We start from the raw sequence: 25,931 nt of genomic DNA, 5'->3' as shown, positions 1-25,931 counted from the left end.
TACTGTGTGTGTGTGTGTGTGCCTAAACACAAACTGCAAAAGTGTCTTTCAAAGTGTAAAAGGGCTTGATTTTGTGTGTATGAGAATAAGTGTTGTTGGTTTGTTTTTTTCCTGTTTGTGTGTGTGTGCCTGCAGAGACACAAAACTAAATTTTAGAGACACTAGGGAGAAATCTTATTTCCTTCATTTTTTATGATTTCATTGATCTCATGAGCCACTCGAGGCAATTTTTTCCCCCCTCAAGAATCTTACTTTCAATATCATGACCGTCATTTTTCAGAAATGCTACAAAAGAATAATGAAAAATAATGACGCTATCAAGTATTTTAGAAAGTCTTTTTGTTTTGCTTGTGTTTTCCTCCACCGCGTTTTTATTCACCAATCTACTTTCTAGGATAAGACGACTATTTTGTTTTTGTACTTGTCATCTCTACTGTGACCTTGTTGTACTGCTGGAAGATTTCTATTATTCTGTAAGAGAGGAAAACAGGCAGAATTAAATTACCATGTGATGTCTTGTGTCAGAAAAGGTTTTAAACAAAGAGTCAGGGCGGTCCTTTCTTGAAGCCATTTTAAGTGAGTGTTGGAAAATGACTACTTGTGGTTAAAACTGACCACCTGCAAGTTGATTGAACTTGCTGAGACACAAGCCTCATCATTACTGTTGTATTGTTTGCAGAAGGGCGAAAGAGCAGCATCCCCTGTTTTTACATATGTGTGACCATTACCTTAAGGCCATGTGCTTAGATGATTAGAGAGCCTCACCTAAACCTCTGCACCAGCAGCAGCAGCAGCAGCAGCAGCAGGTGAGGACGACAGTGACAGGTGGAGAAGTTGCCATATAGTTCACTTGCGTGGTAAATGTCACAACTAATGGAGACAAGGCATCGATGGAGGGGGAATTAAAGGCAGTACTTGAGAGATACTTGAATGGCTAACATGCAATCCTGTGTCCCCTGGGGCAATTAGACTCTCACAGACCTGAGATGACTTTCAAGGTGGGCGTGGATCCATCCACTTTCAGCAGGTTTAAATCACTGGGTCCTGTCACCTCATGGAGATCACATAGTGTGTCCCATACGGCTGCTCTCTGTGGTTGGATGGAGGCACCATGCACTCCTAACCCACTTAATGCTTATATTTGGAGTATATTCTAAGGTAGGGGCGAACCTGGGTGAACCCAGCATCTGCATACGTCATCCGGATCATTGGACTGTTTGGCTGAAGGTTTATCCAAATGTGTAAAGAGGATTTTTCTTTGTCTGTTAGTCATGACTCTTGAAAGTGGGAGGTGAATACACCATTTCCACACTCATACTCAATCTCACATGAGATTAAGATGAGGTCTAGCAGTGTTAGATATTTTTCACTGCAGTTACTGAGAGTGGTTTAACAGTGCAGCATGCACTCAGTGTGTTTACGTGCATTAAAAGTCAGTTTGTTTTTGTTTACCATGGGTTTTATCTTCATTGTACTTAAATCATACATAAATTCAACCATATGCTGTCACTTCTTTCTTCTTAACCTCGTCATTTTTGGCTGCTTTCCTCATGTGTTGACATCCAGGTGGATCAACCTATCCTCTGTATCTCACAAAGAGATTAGTTTGATTGTATCTCTTATTATTCTTCTCTCTCTGATCTGTTGTAGATGAACATTTTCCATCATAGTTTTTAGTTAATGAAATTAACACTGCTGTACAGTTCCCGTTATTTCTGGGGTGGAGTGTCCAGTGGTTAAGACCGGTACCCTGCATGCAAAAGACTTCATGGTCACAAGTTCAACTCCACCCCTGGTAGGTGGTACTTAAGTCACTTTGGATAAAAGTGTCTGCTAAATGACATGTAATGTAATGTCATTTCTGGCAGAACTAGTCTGATGATAAACACCATGTGCCATTGCGGCCGTTAACCTCTGCAGTGTTGTTTTCATTTGTGTGGTCGTCACACAGCCTTGATTTAAGATGCATACACTTTCTGTATTCTTCTTCTTTCGGCTTCTCCCTTAAAGATTTGTCACAGTATCATCTGCCTCCATCTTGTCCTCTCCCTTATTTCCTGTTCTGTTACATCTGTCCTCATGTCCTCCTTCACAACATCCATAAAACTTCTGTGGTCTTCCTCTTGTCTTACTGCCCAGCAGCTCCATCTTCAACATCCTCCATCCAATATAATGACAATGCCTCCTCCACACGCACATGAGTTTACTTTAGAATTGAAATCTTAACTCCTTTGTGACACATCACAAGAAACAATGCAAGTGTGATTTTCTTTGTGGGCAGGAAATGATAAAGTTCACCATGCAGAGTAAAAGGATATTAGCCCATTCTTTACTTGATTTATAACATCAGTAAACACCTAATGGTCGCAGTCACTACTTTAAGCTCTTCTTCAACACAGCATGATGTCCATTTTGTGAATTACAGTCCCAGTTAGAGTCAAACACACAATAAAGCATGGCACGTACCACAGTTTGGACACCATGGCTCTTCCAAATACGATTTAATGAAACAAGATGGAACAGGCAAAATACTAAGTGGTTTCAATACAAGTGTATATAACCTTAGGTACACTACATAAGATCTGACAGCAGAGTTCAGTCGGTCCACATGCAACGTAGATTCACCACCTCACTATCTATCCTCATTTGTCTATGGCAAAATATCTGACTCCCTCCCACAGATTACATCTCGAGTTAATGAGCTACACACTGAACATCCTCCCTCCCTCAATATATCTCTCTACCTTTCCTCAATCCCTCTCCACCACCCACGTCTTTCTCTCTCTCAACTCTATATCTCATAAACTCACTATCAAGTTGTATTTGAAGTGGTGCTGATCCCGCTTTGAAACGACACATAAGTGTTTCCTTCCCAGAAACACCATGATTAGTCATCATATCAGTGGGAGGACAGTGTGCCAATTACCAGAAAGGACTGTTCCTGCATGGTGCTGAGGAGAGAACGCCCTGCTGCTTTTTTTCAGACTGCTAATTGATCCCTCTCACTGCTGCTCTTATCAGACGAGGGTCTGTTCGGCACAAAGCATGCTTTTTATAAAAGAAATCAGCCTGCTGCGTCAACTGAACATGGAGTTCAGTTTCCAATTATCTCTGTTGTGTTATTAAAGTTTCCGGTTGCACGAGCCAAGTGGACCCACAAGCTAAGTTGCAATTTTTTTTTCCATTTTCTGTTTTGTGTTGTGACCAGTCACATTTGAGCATATGGAAAGCATAATTGAAACACAACGATCAAAACAACTATCACCTTTTCAACTGATCTACTTTCACATGTCTAGTTACAGAGAGCTGATAGAGAGTGGCCAAACACTTGCTGTTAAAAACAAATATATGTTCAACTTCATTCAAGGCCATATTTGTGAAATAATCTGAATATAGTTTTACCAGGTCTTAAATTCAAAAAGGACCAACCAGCAGAGTAGAGAAGCAGATGAAGTGATGCACCATCATGCCTAGTGCCTACTGTACAAGCCTGTGGGGCAGTGCTATGCTCTGGGGCTGCTGCAGTTGGTCAGCTGACTACCTGAATATAGTGAATGACCAGATTATTCCATCAATGGATTCTTTCTTCCCTGATGGCAGGGGCATATTCCAAGATGACAATGCCAGGTCCAGACCTTAACCCCATTGAGAAACCTTGGGATGTGCTGGAGAAGGTTTTTGCGCAGTCGTCCGACTCTCCCATCATCAATACAAGCTCTTACTGAAAAATTAATGCAACACTGGATGGAAAAAAATCAGTGAATGAGTGACTTTTTTATTGGCCAAGCAGTGTATGATAATATTATTAGTAATATTAAAATGGAACAAATGTGGAACCCTTAGCTACAAATGTTAATTGCAGCCTAGTCAGAATTGATCAGCGCACACCCAACATTAGCCAGTCTGGCAACATGAGGATTCGAATTAGCATAATACTTGCACAAAAAAGGGAAGTGCGGTTCAACGATGCTTGGCTAGAACATAGTGATTTTCCTTAGTGGTTGAAGCTGGTTGAAAACCAGTTTCAAGCCTACTGCACATTAAGTAAGAGGACGCTACAGCTTTGGACAGGAAGTCGCAGAGGCACAAAGTGGCCGTAAAAAGTCAACAGCAAATGCTCGACATCAGCAATTATTGCTCCACATCGGGAGCGGGAGCATTGAAGACCCGTCCCGCAAGTCCTGCAGTTAGTGACCACAGCAAACACTGCTCACACTTCAGCACACACACACACATACACACACAGTACGCACAACAAAGGAACTAGCTTGATAGTAAAGGTTTTCTGACAAATCTTTGTTCAAAACCAGCATAAATTCAATGAAACACTGCACTTATTACTCCGAGTTCTGTGTAGTTATGTTAACATTTGTCTTGGTGAAACCTGGAGATGCTCTGGTATCAGAATCCTTGTGCTGAGTCCAGTTTGTGTAGAAGTCACTGTGACACAACCAACGGCCATACTGTTTGCAAATGATCACGTCTTGTGAAGTATGTGTGTAAATTAGGATGGAAATGAAAGACCAGGGAGGATGAGGCCTAAGTTCAAATATGTCTTACTGCATGACTACCTCCCTTCTCTCTCCCCCTCCCACATTCAACTCTCCAATCAAATAAAGGATTTTAAAACAAAGAAAAGCAAAAGATGATGCCACTGTTTGTGGATTAAGTTGCAGAATAACTTTTTCCACATAAAAGAATAAATACCTGTTTGAGATCTAATTTCTGCCTTTAAAGAAGGCTAAAACATAACCTGACGTGATTCACACCTATTAACCTGCTCGTGAGCTAGAGACAGTTACATGGCAACAACACGGCTGCTACAAAGACAGGACAAATGCAAACGGTCTAGGTTTTAAACAACTTAAAAAACAAACGTGTTTGTAAGAAATGTACCTCTTGTTATTTTCATCTGCGACCAAACACAAGTTAGAAAATGCAAACACTAAAATGTTTGTGCTCATGGTAAATAAAAAACAAAAAAGTATTTTGCAGCATCGATAGAAAACCTGCAAATGTGTCAGTAAAAAAGAGACACAAAGCTGAGGAGACTGTCCTGCACTTATAAAGAAATTAAGTCCAAAGGTCATTTTATTGTTATGTGACCTCCAGGTGACTTTGCAATTGTGGAGGGAACAAAGAAGGAAGTCAGGTGACAGAGGTTGGAGGTAGATGGATGGATGAATCTATAGACTATGGGATCTGTAGGGACTATGCCTGAACTGTATATTGAGTTCAGGCTGTTGAACTCGCAAAGAAACTCACTTTTCATATGAACTCCACTGTTTCCAAGCATCTGAAACCTAATTATTGTTATTTTAATGCTACTGCGTCCATGTTTGGAAAAGTTAGTTTTGGGTTAGTAGTGGGAACTGGCAGATATTGATACTTTTGGTAAACAACACCACAGACACCTACCTTTCTGATTTATGCAGTCACAATATATGAGTCGTCACACTCTTGTCATTCAAATACGGTGGCCCTGAGGGTAAAAACACAGACACACACACACAAAAAGACATAAATTCAGAGGGTGACATTACAGAAAACACTTAAGGCAATCATTTGGTTAGCAGCTGCTGTGTGGTTAAATTATTCATTTTACAATGCTGTAGCAAATGCACAGTGCTGTGGATGGTCAGTAACTATATGAATGGTAATGTGATTAATGTAGAGGGATTTTTCCTCCACAACAGAGCAAAGGTGCACCTTTGGTGTTTTGCAATGACATCACATTCATACCATCACAACCATAGATGTGCTTGACCTTGAGATGTTTGTTTGTTTGTTTGTTTGTTTGTTCGTTCTCCCCCTTATCAAACTCGAGTAGTTTAAGTAACCCGTTGAAAGTAAAAGCCTTGAAAATTCCTTTGTACATTGCACATTGTAAAAAAAATATACAGTATATCTGGTTAATATATATATATATATATATATATATATATATATATATATAAATATATATATATATAAATATATATATATATATATCTCACAGAGGCTTGGCCTTAATGCATATAAAATAAAGCATTCAACATCCACTTTATTTTTTTTCTGGACCAATAGGGGAAGAAAAAAAGCGATAAAATCAAGGATAAATATTAACAACAGAAAACACAGGTGTGGAAAAATGTTTTTTCTGTGACACTCTATTAAAGGAAATGTAATCTTACAAGTGAATCACCAGAGGTCCCTCCCTATTCACCATAGGCATTGTTTAATAGCTGCTTTCATACTCCAGTGAAGATAAGGCCTGTGTGCTGAATCCACAACTCAACTCCATTCATTCTCGCTTAACTCCATTTATTAACCCGCACAGATAACCCCAGTTTGTGGAAAACGCAGAGTCAGCAGCCAACGCACTCTCTGCGATACACCAAATCAGAGTATTCACTTTCCACACACTATTTGGGTTCGGTCATGGTCTGTGCGTTTTATGTTTTCCTGCAGCAGATGAGTCTGTGCTCTACCCGAACACACTCAAGAGAAATGTTCCAACCAGTGAGTCAAATTATAATCATTTTCATCGCACTTCAATGTGATAAAATGTAATATTTGCCACTTTCCATCACAAAAACCCACAGGAAGTGAGAGCTTTTACAGTTTATTTGTGCTCCAATAATGTCTCAGGGACTGAACTCCTCTGGAGGCAGAAACAATATCAAAGAGATGATGTCAAAATTCTCCAGTGGAACAAGTGGATTCAATTCTAATGAACTCTACATTATAAAAATGTCACATGAACAGTTTGAGTTGTGTGTGCTGGACATTAAAGTCTTCCCTCTTGAAATTTGATTATGCTTTATGTGATCACATTTACTCTGTATCTACTATAAGTGCAATCATTGATATAGTCAACCTGAAGAATGAGAAGATGTAACTTTGGAATGGTGGATACCCGACTCAAGTCTGACCAAGGATCCAGTGGGTCACCAGATGTGTCAGACCAGGTTCAGTAATGTAAGCTGGTCTAGTCTCCTTGACATATTGCTTTAATAAATAAACTTTTTTTTTATGTTTCCTATACTGCTCAAGTGGAATTTTTAAACTGTCCTTAGCATAACTCATAAAGCAACACCCAGAGATGGGAATCGGTGCAACAACATCAAACGCTACACAACAGACAACAATGAAGGACAACCAGCAGCTCTGTTTAACTGCTCAATGTGTGGCTGTTTGTCTCAACAACACGTCCAGTTTTGTAGGAGAGTACTGTGGGTGTTTGCCTCAACGTCCATGGGATATTTACACCAATTGCAATGGAGTGATGTTTTTCTGCCACCCAATCAGCTGACTTACTGTACCGTAGCATTTCACTCTTGTACCTCAAGGGACCAAAAAATAGAATGGTTGAAACTGGTTATTTTTGTACTATTCCCAATGGGAATGTAAAAAATATGTACCATATTGTACCAAACCGAACCATTCCACTTGATGGAGACAAGGCTCAAACAATGTACAAGATGCCTATGTTTGATAAATGAATGCTCCTGATGTCATAGCCACCATCAACCCACGTAGAAGAAATAACTTGGATAAAATTGCTCATCTTATATTACAAGATGTTTATTTCTTTCCCTTTTAAATCTTTTTATCAGTCTAAATAAACATCAGGTGTATATAGATGTAACATGACTACTACTGCCATAGGCCAAACTGGCTGTTAATCTGCAGCACACAGAATTTAGCAGTGAAAACTATAAAAAGATGTCAACAAGCCCCTGAAATAACCCCAATGACTGCAGATGAGGAGTGAAAGTGTTTTTTTTCCTTTTCCCCCCAATTTTCTATTTGTTACTTCCTTTATTTTATGGCCCAGGAAAAGAGTGGGCTTCTTAAGCCTAATTGACTGTTGTTTTATGAGAAAGCACAGCTTGTGTTGTCTTGAAAAAGACTTAATTTTATTTCCAGGGTAAGAGATACTGCTGTGCTTATTAGGCAATGGTTAGTGTGGAAAAGAGAAAAGACTTTAAGGCTAACATGAGGAAAGTAGATCAGGTAATTCTACATTCCAATATTTTGGCCATTTACAGGTTCATCACTTTTATTTGGCTCCTTATATAAATATGTTAATGCTGTAATGTTCACTATCATTTAACTCTGTCTTCTTCATTAAAAACATCAATCTACTTCGATTGGTCAGCTGGTTCTCTTTTAATGTGTGTTGAATGTGACGACACTTAAGGCCCTGGTATACGCCGAAATGTGTGTCGCATATTGCGCACTGTGGTTTACTCGCGTCAGGGTCATGTAGTATCTGGCATTCCTACCAAAGAAGAAGAGAACAACGCTACAGCTTCTTTGGAGACGTCTGGTTCGAGTGGCTCATAAGATGTAATGCCCGGTGAGTTAGGGGAGTCAGGTTGGAGAGTGCCGTCACAGGAAGAGACGTCCTACATAAGGATCGAGCCGAACACTGTCCAACTGTTAATCAGTTAAAAACACTTAGGGACAGCACCACTGAACCACCGCTGACCGCTGCATAAACTGCTGCTGTATGTGACTGTATCAGACTGAGTCTGTGCTCCGGAGCTGGCGATCAATCACATACAGCGGCAGTTCAGGCAGCTCGCAGCTGGCGATCAGCGGTGCTGTCCCTCCGCACACTTGTCCCTCCATGTTGACATAATACCGCTCTTCCTCCCTCGCCTGCACTCTCGCAGGAACAAGGTGGAGCTAAGGTGGAGCTCTCCAAGTAAACTTACTGGTGTGTGGTAACATTCACGGTGAAATGCTCATGCTGCCGTCATAAGCGCAGGGAATTCAAAATTGTGTGTTTTATCGCCTATACTTACACTAAGGGGACCACGAAAACATGACTGAGTATTCTTTTTCCACACTTTGGCGACTGGTAGGGCCTCCAGAGTCCCAAATATAAGTATTGAAATGGTTAAAAAGTTGATTTTGCATAATATGTCATAATTAAGGCTTCCAAATAAATGGAAGTCAATTCAGTGTCTTTAGAAGAATAGCTGCACAAATCTGTGTGTAAGGGTGTGTGTGTGTGTGTGTGTGTGTCCTACGAACTGCTGCCCAAGTCCTTCATCTTGGCCATGGCTCTTATTGACTGAATTTGGAGCCATAAATCATTGTGTGTGTGTGATTCACAACAGCCACGGATGAACTATTGGACACGTTGTACCACACTCACTGTGGGCTTCACACCTTCTTCACACAGCCATGTTTGTGCTTTACACACCAGCGCACGCCTGAGTCACAAAGACACAAGGCTTGTGCACACACACACACATCGAACACAAACAAGTACACACACACCGAGATGTGATCAAGATGGCTGCGTCGATACAGCGATGGGTGTTCACTACTTTCTTTGCCACATCTGACCATACTCTTTTCTTTTTTTTTTTTTTAAATCCATCCAAACACTGGGCTGATGGTGTGTTGAATACAGATGGAGGTGAATCGTATCTGACGTTAACTGCCCTCCATTAGCATTTCCCAGAGTGCTACTAGAGGGAGCAATCAAATGGAGCAGCCAAGCAGATGCACTGTGGGTAGTCATCATACATGTCCACACACACACACACACACACACACAGGAGGAGACATGGTTGTAGACAAAGCATACGACACAACTGGGAAACAACAGTGTTGACATTCAGACTCTCAAAGTGCATTGTGTTGATGTCAGAACATTAACAAGTCTACAAATGACATGACGTATCAGTATTTACTGGGTTATAGACAAGGTTGAGTGTTGTTTGGGGTTTTGTCCTGATACATTTCTGTGAAGGCGTTTTGAATGGGTAGTTTAAAGAATACCACACAAACAGCAACTATATTGAACCTGGGCAACATTTAAGTGTCGGGTTCTGTGGAAGAAACTGAAAGTAATTATGCTTGTTTGAGTAAATACTTTGAAAAAAACAACAACTTTATACTGGGCATAAAAGAAACATCTCTATCCAAATAAACCTGAAACATAAACCAGCAAAGAAGAACATTGGCATGAGCTGTAAAAGAGTGCATTTATTATATTTTGTTATTTTGGAAAAAGACAATCTTTTGTGAAATCCTTCGGGGGGAAAATGTTGAAAGGTTTTTGAAAATTGCCCTAAATAGTCATGGGCCATTGAATGTGCAATTTTGAATTTTGTGTGAGTTGATATTTAGGTAAATGTCCTTGTTATGACGCTATCTACTGTTTCATGTGCTCTGCATAGTAATGTTAAAGGCATATATCACTTTTGGAAAGATGACCGGTATCGGTACCCTGTGTGCGATAGACATCACGGTTGCAATGGTCGCAAGTTCAACTCCACCCCTGGCTGATTGTACTCAATTCAATTGTAAGTCAAGTCACTTGGCCAAATGGTGGGGTCTGTCAGAGGCACACAGTCATGGAACAGGCTACCAGCCCATATCAGAAACTGTGACACGTTTTCAAAGTTTCAATATGCACTGAAACTGAATGGTTGAAAACTAACCAGACATGCAATCACAGCTTCTCTTGGGCCCCAAAGTTTTAATCTTAACCTACATGTAACTTGTCTATGGTCTGTGTCCATGGTTTACCTGTAACGTGTAATGTCTTGTGATTTATTGTATTCTTTTGTATCATGTCTACTGTACTAACCTGCCTTAGGACAATGGATGAATATTAGCTATTGTGCTAACTCCAGCATACTTATGTTGTTGCTCTATGCTGACATGTTGATGAATATGCATTGTCCTAATTCAAATAAATAAATAAATGACATGTAATGTAATTAAGTATTCCTTTCAGCAAGAGAGAAATTATAGGAAATGCAAATTCCAAGATCTCTATCTCACGTGCTGCAAATCAATAAAAGTGGACACCATCTTAAGCTGTGTCAGCATATTTGGCCCATGAAATTGAGGAAATTGGTCCTGGAAAGTCCCTGGAAAATCCCTGGAAAATCCCTGGAATTAAATTGGATGTCAACCAAGGTGTGTGAACCCTGGTTAAATTATTTGCATGTGGACAAAAATCTAATTAAAATATATATACAGTATATATATATTTTTTTTTGTGTGTGTGTACAATCACCTGTTTGTATGAATTGTTGTTTATCATTACCTCAGAATGTTCAAGAGCTGGTTGTCATGTCCACAATGATCAAACTAAGCATATTTTGAGTTTTGCATAGAATTTCCAACACACATGGAAGAGAAGAGTGAGATGAGGTAAATTCACCTGCAGCATGAAACTTCACTAATAAATGCTGTGCATTTTTACACACTGTACCCTTAAGTGCTGTACTGGGAGGAACATATACATAACACGTTCATATCACAAATTATTCTTAATAAATGCAATTAAGATAGGAAGAGTTTGGGCCTGAGGTTTCATCTTTGATCTGGATTGTGATGAAATAAAGATGAAACACATTTCCAGGTGCTGCCTTCCTCTCGCAACTCCGCTCCATCGGCGGTGAGAAGGTGAGATGTGTGAGCTTTACTGAGTGATCATATAAAAACATCCCAGTGATTTTAAACAACATGCAGTTGCTCTATTGCTTTAATATCAGCAGTATGTTATAATTCATACAATAATGCATTTGTCTCTGTAAAGCTTAGAAGTTTGTCCTTTGAAATTTGCATTTTTTAATTGAAAATCAGTAAAAAAATAAATGAATAAATGGCACGGTCACAGTTAGCTTAGAAGAGCAGCATAAACATGTCACTCTCTGTCTCTGTCTCACACACATACACTCAGGCAGGTGAAATCTCAGAAAGTTTTTAGCATCTTAAGAAGGCAGAATTACTTTTCCCCTCAGCTGTGACCCCAGCTTCGCATGCAAGGCACCGCGGTGTGAACCTTTGCAGCTGGGGCGCGACCTACGAACAGGTAGAGAGGCATTAATGTTCAGCGCTTCACCACGAGGTGCAAATCTTAGTTACGATGGACATCTGCAAACATGTTCAACAAGACAATCAGAGACGACAGACTTTACCCCATTCACACAACAAGCCTCTGTCGGCCTATATGTGTAATAGACTCTGCAGGAGTAGACGGTCTGAAAATTTTTAGAAGGAGAAGAAGAAACTTCACTTCCACTTCCGTAGTAAACAAACAATGGACCTTTTTTGCATATTGTTTTTTTTTTCCAAACAACAAACTATATATGTCTGCTTGTCCCCTCGCTCTCCGTTTCTGACTTTGTTTGAGGTGCTCAAGAGAAGCTTTGAACCATCATCATCAAGGTGAAGCGTCTGAACCAGTAGGATGCACCCAGACACCCACAAACAATGCATGTGCACATCAAGCAGAGCTGCTGCGAGGAATATGTGAAGCGGTAAAGAGGTATCAGTATTTCAAGCAAAAATAGTATTCAAATATTCAACGGGATCATTGGTCGTTGAATTGCTCAGGTTGCGCTGTTCTGTTGCTGCTCCACTGTATTAAGACTGGCACAGGTTATAAAAAGTATAAAGAAGAGCTAGTTATTTATTAATTACTCAACCACAGTGAATGCCCTGAGTGCTTGAAACGGGATCATCCATCAAATGTTCAATTACTCTACTTGAGCTAAGAGTAGCAGCTAACAAGATGCATTCAAGAAAGCCCAAAAATGTCATCACCTCTGCAACAAACATGCAGTTCAAAGACTAAATGCTTGATGCTGTTGCCATCTCGTTGTGCATCGGCTTCTTCCACTGTGTTTTTAGATTCTGTATGTGAACGTAATCAGCATTGAGTGACTGTATTTGTTTATATAGAACAGTCACACACTACAGTTGGAATATATCAGCTTGTTTCTGTCTTTGATAAAGATCATGTTTTTTTGTCTTTTTCATACGGTTTCAATAAAAATAGTGGGACATTCTCTTTTCTACGAAGCCTCACAAGTTGACAGCAGCCTGCCTGTGAATCTCTGCTGGGTTATTTTAGACTTAAGTGAAACAAGAAAATACATTTATGGCAGTGTTTCACTTTTACACCAGTGACTAATGTGCTGAAATGAGAGATAGAGGGATTGTGGACAAACTGTATTATTTATTATGGTGAAAATTCATTTTGTCCGAGCATCTGAAGTGGCCTCTCTCAAAGCCTGGGAAGTGTGAGAGAGGCAGAGAGAGAGAGAGAGAGAGAGAGAGAGGGTGACAGAGAGAGAGATAGAGCTGAAAGTAGGAAGGAGATGAATAGTCAGCAGCATATTTTATTCGTATCCTCTGCTTCTCTCCCCCTCTTTCTCTCCCTCGTCCCTTGAGACGAAGGCTTTTGTATCCTCTCTCACAATACTTCACTTACTGCTCCCCCTCTGAAAATAGAACAGACAAAGGCTGAGAGAGACAGTACACCAGTGAATCCTCAATGTCCTCCACGTGGACAAAGTGCGTCAATATGCAAGTGTGCGCACACATGCGCCAATCCTTTCAATTACCGCTGAGATATTTTAGCCGAAATGAAAGTAAATGGGATTCATCCTCTGGGGTTCCTCCTCATTTACACACAATTTCAAGGCAATTCATCCATTAGCAATCGAGTTATGAACAAAGAGATGGAAAAAATGACCAACCAAAAGAGAACTCTCTCGAGCAAGGGTGCTAGCATGGCTATCTCTTCCTTTTCAGACTGTGCTTTTGTCAAGCTGCAAAAATAGCAAACTGCAGAGAGATAAAAGTGGATCTTTATTCATTATACATGTGCATGGGCTTTCCTTGAATTGTTCAACAGGTTGCGCTGTTTTGTTGCTGCTCCACTGCATTAAGACTGATACAGGTTATAAAAAAGGCATAGAGGAGAGAATAGCTAGTTATTTATTAATTACTCAAGCACAGTGAAAGCCCCGAGTGCTTGAAAAATAGGGTGCATTCTGAAAGAGAGAGGCTTGCAGAGACGGGAGGTAGAAATCGAAAGGAAGTGTAACGTGAGACATAAAGAAACCAAAAAAAAATAACAATACAGGTGTAAAAAAAGAATAATATGTCACATAAGTGGATTCCTTGTTCTTTCAAAAGCTGATTTCATTCACACCTCTTTTTGGTGATATTGAATGACAGGAAAAAGCACAATGAAGGAAACCCTGTTGTGGAGCTACACATACTGTATGTGAACTGTGTTTTGCTCCTTAAATGTAGGATGGGAGATCATTTTCTGGAGCAGTTTTTACTGTCTTGCTTAAAATCCTCTTCACAACCCAATTAACTGTAACCAATTAACTAATGACAGTCACCTGTGGAATGGACAGGCCTGTAAAAACTAGGGATGGGAACGAAACAGCATCGTGAGAGTCGATTGTTGAGACCCACGTGTCAAATTGACTGCCTTTTTTTTTTTTTTTCCTCACAGCAAAAGCAGCAATTTGGAGGGTGGAAAATATTCTACACCGTACTACTTCATATTAGGCTTAAGAACATGGCTGTAATGTCCAATATTGACCGTCAAAGCAGTGACCAACAACAACTAAACGAAACAAAAAGAGATCAATCACAGTGATCTAATCACAAATAAAATCAAACAGCAGTGAGAGTAAAATAGGTGATAGAGATGCATGGATGAGCTGTAATGTCATCCACCCCTGCTGCTAAATATCAATAATCCACCCGCCATCCACCCAAAGTAATGGTTTTTATTTCAACAATTAACACCCGTACCCAATCATCATTCATTGTAACAGTCTGCTAAACGTATGGAACACGGCAGCTGCACAGATCCTCGAGGTCAACTCCTTTCTGCCTCATTTTCAGATCTACTCAATCTGCCCCCCTTCCCCACTATGTGCATACCCCTCTTTGTGCACTAATCGTGCATGCTCAGAACACAAAGCCAGAGACAGTTGGAAAAGTTTTTGAGAAAGCAACAGCCAAGAAAAAGGCTGATGCAGAGCGATCCAAGACCAAAGTCGGTGCTGAGTTTGAACGGTGGCAATAATTGAAAGCCCAGAAAGGGCTGCAGAGAGATGCCATGGTGGACAGGTATGTTAACTTTATGTCTCTGTGATCTTTTGAGAGTAGTTGTTGTTTTTTCGGCATCATGTTGTCATTTGAACAAGTATCCAAAAAAATTCATTAAAACTGTTGGAATTATGCAAAAAAGAAGGAGGATTGAGGGTGGTGTGGACGGACGGATGGCTGAATGGGTGAATGGATGGATAGGTGAAAAAGAACCAAACCAGCCTGGAGATGAAAAGACAGGCCAAATTAAACAGTTTATCTCTACTTTCTCCCTTTTCGGTTCTTTTTTTTTCTTCCTCTGTAGCGACAGGCTTGATTATTAATTTTACTCTTAAGCACTGACATGACTGCCACTGTAATTACTTTATTTCAAAGCTGCCACATTTCAACCTCTGAATGTGCCAGGCAGCACACTAAAGGTGTGAAATTAATATTTCCCTTTTCATTCAAACGTCTACGTGGACTGCGATTAGAGGGTGAGACTGAGGGTAAGTGATCTCACATGTACAACCAGGAATGACAACTTGTTGAAGAGGTTTCACCTCTCATCTAGGAGACATCTTCACTGCTGACACAATGATGGGGAAACCCAGATATTTAACAACAGTGCGGTTATCAATTGATTTCACCCGGTCCCTTCCTTGGTTTATATTGCACATTACACTACCTTTAGTCATTTGGCAGAAGTGAAAACAATTATTAGACTAAAACATTGAAATATGCCAAAAAAAAACACAGACAAGTTAGCTTACCGTTATTATATGACATGACGTTCTTTAATCTATCTGTCTCTTGGGCTAATCCAAAATACTGAAAACAAGGGGGGGGGGAGTTCTCTGAAGACACGCTGTAACTGTGAAACAGTACATTCCTCCTGATGAACTCAAATTAACCATAGACTGTATGAAATTAACATGGCAAAAAGTCGACCAATCAGAATTCAAGCCAGAACGTATCGACTCATAAAACGACCAGTCGACTGGGACTTTACAGCCTTACTGGTAACTTTGTCCAACAACAACAACAAACAAGGTCAGACAAGCTCTGCTTTTATGTTGGTGATCCACTGACACAGTGTTTGTCAAGTGAGTCCTGATTATCTTGACTTTCCTCCACCTTAGCACTACAGCACGCTCACAACTGAGCAACAAACGAGTTGTGCTTTACATCACTGTCCATGTGGCCAGTTCTTAAATAGAGGGAAGTGGCCCACCATAGTGAGGTCCAGGAGCGACCATTCGTGTGAATGAAGTACAGAAAGTCAGCAGGGAGATGTGACTCACTGGAAATGTGCAGCTACTCTCATCATTCCTTCAAAACAACGCTGTTTTCATTCTTCATCTTGTTACCACCCGGACGTACCTGAAGTTGGGGTTTCAGTGATTTGTTTTTGTTGCCCAGTCAGCAATGGAACGACCAGAAACAACCGGAAATCTTCCACCAAGAGATGTTTATCAATGATTTTGTCTGCAATGTGTGATACTGTAAGTCTTTTTCCACAAAATCTTGACAAAGGTCAATTTATTTAATATGAGTGTTCAGTCCACTGATTGCCACTCTTCACCAACTGCAATAAATACCTCATCTTCAGCTGCTGTTAATCCTCTGCTGATAATAGACAGTTGAACTAACTTCAAATTGACTTGCTTGAATTCTTTTTTTGCCTCTTAATAACCACACATCTTTTCAAAATTCAGACACTCCCATCCACCTGCCTGGACTTCTGGATCCCGACTGACTACATGCTGATTTGGACAAATCATTTTTAGTTTTCAAAAGGTGTTTGAATGTTTCCCACTGTTCTGACGTCTGCACTGTTTCGTCTTATGATTGCTATGCCAGGAATAACTTCATTACTAATAGGTGTGTCTAAGGGTCAACATGCAGTGAACAATCTCGAGAACCATCTCTCATTCCAATTAAAAGCCAAGTGCTTTTTGCATTTGTTATGATGGTGATGACAATAGGTTATGTTTTACATATTGTTATGATGGTGAATTTGCCACAAAGTTTCTCTTGAGGAGACTGATTCACTGATGTCTGAAGTGAAAGTGACACTTGCTTGTTAAATCAGTTTAATTTAAGTTGATGCTTTGTTACTAGAGCTTCATTCTAAAAGTTGCTGTTCACAAATGTCTTGACACACACACACACACACACACACACACTGAGAAACTACCACACAAGTTCATAGTACAACTACTTTATCAGTTTCAGGTAATTTCCACTGAAATCATAACTGTCTGAGCAATTTTGTCAAAAGGACAATGAGTTGATCAGTCCGTTAATGACCTAGATCAGATATTGTCTCATGCAGAATAAGCTGTATCAGCACTGCACTCTATCATCAAATTGCTTAGTACATGTACTTTGAGAATAAAAATCAGCTTAACAATGTTCAAACAAAGAGAGTTTTCAGTTTTCATCCACTCACTGATGACTCCATCACAGACAGCTGCTCTACAGGAATTGCTCATATTAAGAAGTTATCTTTTAAAATTTGCTCCTGATTTCTTAGAGTACTCCAGCCCGCAGCGCCTATTTGCACCTAACTGCGGAAAAATTGTCCACGTAATGAATAAGCACGTTACCTGTTAACAAGATGTGACATTTAATTCAGACTCAAAGCCACCACATCTGAGAATTGAAGACGTTCCCTGTCCTCTCCGTTTGAGGCCATTAACATGATGAGCGAGTTTGTGTTTCAATGGAATATTCACACTTCATCCAAGCCTGATGTTTTAAGGGGAAATGATGCTTTATGGCAACCTGACTCTGATTTAAGTAGATTTCCCATCATTCACATCACTTTTTATCACTCTGCACTGATCAAAGTCATTTCCGAGAACACAACAATATCACCACAATCAGCACCGACAGGACAACAATCACGATGGATCAGACATTAAGACAGGCTGTAAACACAACTACAATTGAGTCCATTTATTGGAAAATATAAAGCAACTAAAAGGCAGCATAGCTTAGATGCAGCTAATAATCCAGCACTGTCAAAACAAATTGCATAATGATTAGGGCTGTTATTAAACAAGTACTAAATTAATGTTCAACTATTCTGATAATTGATTATTATTATTATTATTTTTATTGTTATTATTATTTAATATTTATTATTATTTTTTTAATAATTAAAACATGCTGCTTGATATTTAATCTTCTGAAATATAAATATTCTCCTTCTGCTGAGGAGGTAATAGGAAGTAATGGAAAACAACTCGGTGGAGAAGAGCCGAGTAGTGCTAGAACTATATAATGGAACTCAGTTGAACCCTGAGCTGCTAAATGCACCAAAAGCATCTACAACACTGATGAGCGGTGAGGCTAAAATAAAACGGTAAATGTGTGGACCTCGAGTGCAACGCCATAAATCTCAAATATTTCAAATCGTCGGGAAAGCTAAGTAAATCTTGATCAAGGTTCATTAGTGAAGAAAACAAGTTAGTAGAATGTGTAAGTGTGGAAAAGGTAGAAAAAATGCAAATGAAACAAACCGCCATCTCCAATCCGACCTCTATACATCTTTACCCTGAACACACTCAGTCATCATCAGCTGAACTGTGAATCACAGCTGAACCTTCACTGCAATTTTTCCATGACCTGCTCTTGACTATTATCTCTTTTATTATTAGCAAGGTGCTCACATGCAAGCAGATCTGTTAGTGAGAGACAGGTGCACCATGTCATCATTCCACATGAAATAAATCATTGATCGTGTTTACTACACTATTATATGGGCTGACAACTTTATTTAGTATTAAGTATCAGGGTGTGAACAAATGCTTTGTTTTAAATATTGATAAGTGGTTTATTTCTGAACCTAAAGTTGTAAAAGGGTTGTACAATATACAAAAAGTCTATTTGAGGATGTTACTATGCTTTAAGAACTGCCTGTTAAAGAGGCTAGAAGTAAGTTCCAAAAACAAGCATCCTGGGCCAAAACTGCAGGATTTTACTGCATAGACAATATGAGTAAATTTGCTTGGCATTGGCCAAGATTTCCTGTTTGGCTTGGTGGGCTGCGTGTGATAAAACCCTTTTGCTTTGTATGCTTTAGTGGGGTCTCTGTTTCCTCATTCAAGTCACTCTACAGGCCATTGTAGGAAACAGGCAGACGTTGCAGAAGGTCTTGTTTTTTAGCTTATGTCATGATCAATCCATTCACAGGCATTAAACCTCATGAATGCATGAACATTTTCATTTATAACTAGACAGGACCAGATTAGAAAAGTACCAATACCAGTGTGTATAAATTGGGGTTGCCAAGAGGTTTGGGAGAAAAAGATTCATTTTAGATAAAAGATGAACATTTTTCAACATTTTATGGACCAAATAACTAATTGATTCAATGAGAAAGTAATCAATGGATCAATGATGAAAATAAGCATATCTATTAATAATAATCTATCAATAAAGCCACATTATAGTCTCAGTATAGAAAGAAATGTTTAGCATCTTTGAAGGCAAAATGCTTAACATTTCTTTCTATACTGAGACCATAATGAGGCTTACTACTGTATCTTCCTCTGTGAAACAAGGTTTTCATAACAATAACCCTCTCACTTTAAGATGCGATGTGAATGTAAATTCAGCATTACAACCTCATTGTCTTGTTTACCCAACATAAATTACTTCCGAGCATCCCCTTGTTAATCAAACTGAAAAAAGACACACACACACACACACACACACACACACACACACACACACACACACACACACACACACACACACACACACACACACACACACACACACACACACAGTCTTCCAATAAAATTGCTTCTCACACTTCTGCAATGTCAGACAAATATTTTGTCAATAAATGCCTGGGCTCCTGAAGCACTTTGCATGTCATATAAAATTTCATATACGGCCTAAAATCAGTGTAACAGAGGCTATAAAAAAGGCCTCATTCAATCACAAAGGAACACTGTGTGCCACAATAGCTCACATGGATGAATGTGTGGATGAATGAATAATACAGGAAGCATTTTTATATGTACAGAAAGTTCTGTCAAGTAATCTCTACTGGCGCTTTTCCACTATATAGTTCCAGCACGACTCGACTCTACTCTACTCGGTTGGTATCACTTTCCATTACTGTAGTACCTCCCCAACATGGGTGGAGTCATCATAGCACGGCTGCATAAAAATACCGTGACGTCATTTTATACACCACACACGTGACTTTTTTTCGACGGTCACACATTTCAGAAAGTTATAGAAAAAAGTAAAGGCTAATACGTTTACAAAAACCCTCTCATTCACTGTCTCATTCATAGTAACTACATTTTTCAAAGAATGCATGAGAAATGTACTAGAGGCAGAATAACTGTGAATTTCTGAAAAAACGTTTGGATGCAACAACTTTGTGTGATTTGAATGAGTAAGATATAACCTCCTAAAAGCTGCATTAGAGGGAAGTCAAACTAGAAGACACCATTGCATAAAACAAGGTCTATTTACTTGCAAAAACCAAAATGTCCACCGTCCTCAATCTCACCTCTCTCCCTCCATCTCTTCTCTACTAATTTCTTTCTCGGGTCTGCTCTCCATGTCCTCCTCTCAGTGACCTAAACTGTACCGCGGTGATTGCCTCTGCAGTTGAATGCGAAGGTCTCATTTCCCAAGTCTCACGTTTACGTCTGCAGGTGCAGCTCCACTATGATTGATGTCTTATAAAACCCTTTTACAGTTGTGACATTTCAGGGAAAACAAGCATGGTCTGAACTTTCCATCTGCCGGGTCCACACGCCTGTAACTTCCTCTCCAGTCATCACAATCTTTTCCACTCTTAACTTTTAATTTGTTCTTCACCTCTAAACTGTTCCCTTCTTTAAGTGCTGTTCTCAGTCCTTCACTTTCTTGTGTTCTTATACAATTTAGTTTTCGTTCATCTTCACTTCTATGGCAGTGATATGCTTCTGCTGTCTCTTGGGATCTTTAGGGATTGTAAATGTAAAGGACACATATTCTTCTGAGTTGAGAGAAGAAGTGTGAAGGTGTCATAATTACTTAAAGGCATATTTCACCTTTGGAAAGATGAATGTCTATTAAAACTGGGTCATGTATGTAGTAGAAATGTGAAATAATATTTGAAGTGCCTTCTTGGCCGAGAAAGGCAGAAGAATTTAATTTTGGCTGATGTAGATGACAACAACTCCCAGCATGCAGGCAGCGCTAGTTGTGCAAACACACAAACCCCCGTGTGGAATTATTATTATTATATATATAATTAATATAAAAATACAAAACAAAAGACTTGCCACCAGGCAGCCAGCCTCTAGTTTTCACCAAAATGAAGGTTTTTTTCCCTTGCAGCCATATCAGTTTGAAAACTACATTCTACATTCGATCACTGTCGTTCTCATTTTATGCGTAACTATTAGCAAAGATGGCAGACACCGTGTTTACATTCTGGGAATGAAGTCTCGTCCCCCTGTTGGTGAGTCTAAAAAGTGTGGATCTGGCGTTGTAGTTTTAAACCTTGAACTGACGTTTGCCCTACGCTGAGTCAAATGACGCCATTCATTTTTTTTTACAATTCAGTGGAAAACTGAGGAAGGGAAACATAATTTTTAAAAAATACTATTGTTATACTAGCAATAAAAAGCCACATGGAAATCGGTGAAGTATTCCTTTAATAATGAAAATATTAGCATATCTTTATGTACTTGATATAAATGTTAGCTGACAACACTCTCCTCTGGTGTGTCTATGTCTGTGTGACACTGCACGGATTCATCCATTTTGGATCATGGTTGTTTATATAGTTGAAGAGCTGCCTCTTGAACAAATGAAAGCCTTTGATGTGACATGTTCTGACAAACAGAGTGTCGTTCAGGGTGGTAATGCTGATACACGAGTGAAGATTCTGTACGCTTCTGACATGTAGATGACGTGTGAATTGTGTCTAGGCTTGTGATTCACAGTAAGAGTTCCCTTGCTGTTTTAAGAAGTGGTAAACATCTCATTGAGCATGAGATTAATGCGTCTCTAAATACAAGCACTTAGACTCAGAAAATTAACAAACGCTTCTTTCTGGTTTTACACTGACCACGCAAATGCCACTTAATGGACAGCTGCAGGCTCACAATGCTCAGACTACTGTGATTGGAACCTTCACTACAACTACGTACATATACATATACATATATATGTATACTGTATACATACATTATATACACAATTATGTGAAATGTTAAGTTGACAGGAAATTTGAAGCTATGACTATTATGTATTACTGTAAGACGTGTATTAGCAATACTTAAACACCAACTGTAGAGTCTTACAAAAAGGCACACTCTTGAAATACTGTTTTAACAAACACAAAAAAATACAACTGTTTTCACTTAAGTTAAATCTTAATTAAGGCCCTCTTGTCAATCTAAAACACACACACACACACACACACACACAGTATATACTTGCATATATTAAATCCAGGTTAAATGAAAATCGTATCAGCTTGTGACTGAGTTATTTTAAAGCACTTTAAGCAAGTAGTATATTCTTTGCTCCATGTTAGTCTAACTTTTTGTTTTCTTTCTCCCTTTGTATTATTCTGTGCTCAACATACAATTGGGTTTTGTTCAAATTGTACATCTTGTTATTCCCAACTCTTAAAAGTAATTTTGTTTTCATGTAGAGCAGAGTTGCCCTTGAGTATGAAATGAACTACACAAATAAAGCAGCTTTGTCTAGGGGTAAGTGAGTCCTCTACCACAGTCTCGCCAATAGATGAGGTTCAGTTCCCCCCCTCCTTGAGATTTGTTTTCCCCCATCTTCCTTGTGATGCCACGGGTGTATTGGACATATTGTCTCTCACTATAACATTTTGTCATTGCAGGTCCACTTTATAATGCAAACAGTCTTGGGAACTGAGAGGTCAATGTGTTCAAAACACGTTTGACAAATGACATTGATGTAGTAACTGAAAACTCACTTTTCTACAGTGACCCACCCATAATCACAGGTGGGTGTGGCTGTGTGGAATCACACACATACACCCACTTCACCCCAGCTCCCACCTGTCCCCCATCAAACAGCATTCTGTGGAACTACTCGCTACATTTCCAATGGGACTTGTGTGTTGGCAGAGCGTGTGTGTGTGTGTGTGTGTGTGTGTGTATGAACATATGTCACTGCCATGCTGCCAGTTCTAGGTAGTAAATTCTTCATCATGACTATCGGTATGATTAAATAGAGCTACCTGGATACATCCATCATGACACATAATCACAGAGAAGGTCACACAGGTCATGGACTCAGGGAGGAAGCTAATGGAGTAGGTGTGTTCAGTGTTGAGTGCATTACAGTGTAACAACATGTTGTGTAACTTAAATAAAAGCTGATATGTTACAAGGTTCAAGCAGCCTGGAAACAGACACTGGATTTAGAAAGGGGGAACAACCCAGCCATTAACTATAATAGCTACTATTATTGTGCACATTTAATGTACAGCATTGCTACACAGCTTCACATGCACCATGTGGCAGCACATTTCTGTGTTAATGCTTCTCTATGCAACTTCTATCTGGCGTCAATTTAAATGTAACATGGGAAGTCCCATTTAACTGCTTATGTAAAATGGTAAAAGCCATAAACAGCCTTGGCTGATGTCTGCGCTCTCGGAGAGCTCTTGTCGTTGCTGTTATTATTCTGCAAAGCAACAATGTAACATTTGTGACACACAAACTCCTCCTTCATCTGAAACCAGGCTTCGTCAAGGAATACCGCTCGACCCGACAGAGGGAGCGTTTGTGTGTATACAGTGGCAGAAGAATTTATCCTGTCAAACTGGTGATCGACTGTTTTATTTAGCAGTAGAATTCACCTGTTTACAGCCTCACTTTATGCACTTATTCAAACATACTAATATGTAGTATGTATCATTTTGGCCAATGAACTCGCCTTCTGAAGCTAAAATAAAAGTGCAGCAGGGGTATTTCACAGAAGGAAAAATCTACCTGTGGCAATACATATCAATGAAGGAATGGCAACTGTTAAGGTCTGTACACTGATCTAAAAAAACACACCCCAAAGGTCCAATCAATTTGGATGGGCGTGGTGAAGGTCTCCTTAGGATTGTGAGCTATTGTTGTGTTCACAACAAAATGGTGAATAAATGCTTTATTGAAGAACTAAAAAAGGAGTTGAGCAATCTGGCCTGGCCTTTAGCTGGATTACATGCAAACTTAAGCTGAAGCAAATAAGAGTTAACAGTTGATGGCAGAGAGTAGTTGGAGAGTTACACTAAAGGTCTTTGCATGGTTTACGACCTACGATCTACGACCTCTGCAACTCATCCAGAATGCGGCAGCTCGACTGGTCTTCAATTTACCAAAATTCTCCCACACTACACCGCTCCTCCGCTCCCTTCACTGGCTTCCTGTAGCTGCTCGCATCCGCTTCAAGATTCTAGTGCTTGCGTTCCATGCTACAAACGGATCCGGTCCAGCCTACATCCAGGACATGATCAAAACCTACACCCCAGCCCGCCCACTCCGCTCTGCATCGACAAACCGGCTTGCTGCTCCCTCACTGAGAGGATCACAGAGGCACTCGCAGAACTCGAGACTGTTCACTGTCCTCGCTCCCAAATGGTGGAACGATCTCCCCATCGACATCCGGACAGCTGAAAGCCTCCACATCTTCCGACGCCGACTAAAAACACATTTCTTCCGACTCTACCTCGACTAAGACGACAAAAAAAAAATTGTATTGTACTTATGACTAGCACTTCATAGTTTGTTCTACTTGAAGCTCTTACTTACTTCTAGCTCTTATTTGTACCCAAATGTTTAAATGCACTTTTGTAAGTCGCTTTGGATAAAAGCGTCTGCTAAATGACACGTAATGTAATGTAATGGTTTAGTATGACCAGGGTTTTCGCCAGCGCAGTTGAGCGTTGAGGGCCCCTACACTGTGATTTTGGCCCCTACACTGTGTTTCAACCGGTGTAGGGGGGAATTTTCCTTTTTTAATCGGTACCGTCATAATAATACCTGATTTAAATTTGAAAAAAATACATTGTCTTTGCTCTTGGCCCTCAAAATGCAGGAAATAGTGTTTCAGAGGGTTATAGATTTCAAAATGTTCCAGGGGGAAGCCCACCGGACCCCCTTACTATACTCATGCCTGCCACACTAAGTCCTCCCTTATGCTGTCATTTGGTTTGAATGCACCATGACTTTGGTAAACACAGGTTAATGCAAACATTGGTTATGTAGCATTAGAAAGAGTTAAAAACATATTTAAAACAGAGGGTGAGTATTTAAGGATGTGATTTTAAATGTGACTCAAATATCATTCATTTCTCAATCCACGATAAAACATTCTAATCACCAAAAGAGCTCCCCCTACAGTTTCAGAGTACATATTTTAATGGCACCTCTGTAAACATCCATCCACCATCTACCACTTTATTCTCACTGTTGTCAAAACTCACCACTGACACTCCCCCTCTCCTGGCCGCCTGCTAGCCAACAAACACAAGCTGTGGAGCCATGTCCATGGCGTTCGGCATCTGTTTTGCTTAGTCTGTGTTTGTTATTGTCGCCATTAGAAAACAAGCCGCTCCTAATGTTTACTCGTGTGTGGCCCCTCGCTTGGTCGGACAGTCACTTCCTCTATGTTCCTATTTCACTGGCTCTGCCGTAATGAACATCTAAAATAACGCTATTGCCGGTACCTGGCTAAGAGGTGTGTGTAGTGCTGTGAAGCAATTTGTGTTTCTCACAAGACCAAAGACTTTGGGTAGACCTCCTGATTCTGAGGACTCCGGGTCGGCTGTCCGATTTTGCAAGGTTGGTTTACTGCTAATGGGCAGTAGGGGGAGTGGAGACTGCCCCAAATCTCACTGCAGACATTTACCCAACATAATGATTTTGAACCCGTTATGGTAAAAATACTACATAGTTCTGCATTAAGAGCCTTTGAAAAAGAAGCAACGTCTTATTAATGTAATTAATAGGCTTGTGTGCCTCATCTGGACTATGAAATTCCACATAAAGATCAACATTGTGAAT

The 25,931-nt window shown here is 39.8% G+C and overlaps 1 protein-coding gene across 3 annotated transcripts in view; it reads right to left on the bottom strand.

Moving 5' to 3' along the window:
* LOC122780425 (inactive N-acetylated-alpha-linked acidic dipeptidase-like protein 2) overlaps positions 1-25,931 on the bottom strand; it is a 351,291-nt gene that overhangs the window by 286,922 nt on the left and 38,438 nt on the right. For all 3 annotated transcript variants that reach the window (XM_044043362.1, XM_044043361.1, XM_044043363.1), the window contains exon 2: positions 5,419-5,482. The gene's annotated coding sequence lies outside the window, so the exon portion shown is untranslated. The remainder of the gene's footprint in view (positions 1-5,418; positions 5,483-25,931) is intronic.

This window comes from Solea senegalensis, linkage group LG14 (assembly GCF_019176455.1).
Source record: "Solea senegalensis isolate Sse05_10M linkage group LG14, IFAPA_SoseM_1, whole genome shotgun sequence".
In the NCBI taxonomy this organism is placed as follows: domain Eukaryota; kingdom Metazoa; phylum Chordata; class Actinopteri; order Pleuronectiformes; family Soleidae; genus Solea; species Solea senegalensis.
The sequence above is the reverse complement of the archived record's forward strand: the minus strand, read 5'-3'. Positions and strand labels throughout refer to the sequence as shown.